Source organism: Dunckerocampus dactyliophorus, unplaced genomic scaffold (assembly GCF_027744805.1).
Source record: "Dunckerocampus dactyliophorus isolate RoL2022-P2 unplaced genomic scaffold, RoL_Ddac_1.1 HiC_scaffold_31, whole genome shotgun sequence".
NCBI classification, from domain to species: Eukaryota; Metazoa; Chordata; class Actinopteri; order Syngnathiformes; family Syngnathidae; genus Dunckerocampus; species Dunckerocampus dactyliophorus.
The window spans coordinates 57,501-58,784 of NW_026559867.1; positions in this window are offsets into that span (position 1 = coordinate 57,501).

The window sequence follows — 1,284 nt, forward strand, 5'->3', positions numbered from 1 at the left end:
CTTCCGCCACCCGGAGGTGGAGCGCGGACCCAGCCACCGCGCCGGAGCGAGCAGCAGCCTCGCTCCGAGTGTGCGCCCGCAGACGAAGCACGGCCAGAGGCCGCCGGATGCCGCCCATGGCGGGCGCACACACTTTTCTGACACCTACGAAGCACCCAAGTGCTGCTTTTTGGGATTCGCCACCCGGAGGTGGAGCGCGGACAAAGCCACCGCGCCTAGTGTGCACCCGCAGACGAAGCACGGCCAGAGGCCGCCGGATGCCGCCCATGGCGAGCGCACACACTTTGCGGACACCTCGGATTGGCCACCCGGAGGTGGAGAGCGACCCGCAGACGAAGCACGGCCAGGGGCCGCCGGATGCCGCCCATGGCGGGCGCTCTCGCTCCTCGGACAGCTCCATCGGCGCAGCATGGCGCTCGCGGTCGTCATTACCCGCTGGCGAGGCGCGGCCAGGGCCGCCAGGCGTCGCCTATCGCGTGCGCAAACTCCCAGCAAGCACCAACGTGCTCCTTTGGATGTTGTCATCCGGAGGTGATAGCGCGGCCCGGGCCGCCTGACGCGGCCCATCGCGGGCGCTCCTCGTCGGACACCTGCGTCACACAGCCTGGGTGCCAGCTGTGGAGTGACACTTAGAGAAAAAGAAGCACAAGTCACTCATATCAAAGTTCCCGTTCCCTTTTGTTTGTGTCACGCTTGGAAATGCTTGAGAGGTGACACTTTGTCAAAATTGCAGCTGGTGTCTCATCATCATCATCACCGCTGCTCATCAGCCTTCCTTGGATGCCTGCCATGCACGCGGCCCAACGGGGCACTCAGATGGGGTGGGCAGCCCGGACCGCCTTGCGCGGCCCAACACGGGCGCCCAGGGGGACGCGGAAACCCGTTTTAGAAAATAACCTCCAGGGGTTTTCCAAGAGCGGCACAGCCCCAGCTCACGTCCGTGTTTCAGTGCGTCAAAAGCGGATTCAAAAGTGTGCTTTTCTCGGTACTTCCCCTGGAGGTCAGTGTTTCTAAAAACTGGGTTTCCGAAATCGTGCTGGAGGTGTTTTGGTCAACCAGGAAAAATGGCATTTACGGGAGAGGGTAAAGTATACCCCCCCCCCCCCTCTCGGCTGATTTACCCTCTCCCGTAAACGCGTTTTTTCCTGGTCGACCAAAACACTCATTGACTCCCATTCATTTGACACTTTGTCATTTTTTCAGCACTTTTTTCGCGCATTGGGTACTCCGCCCATTGACTCCCATTCATTTGACACTTTGTCGTTTTTCCAGACCTTTTTTCAC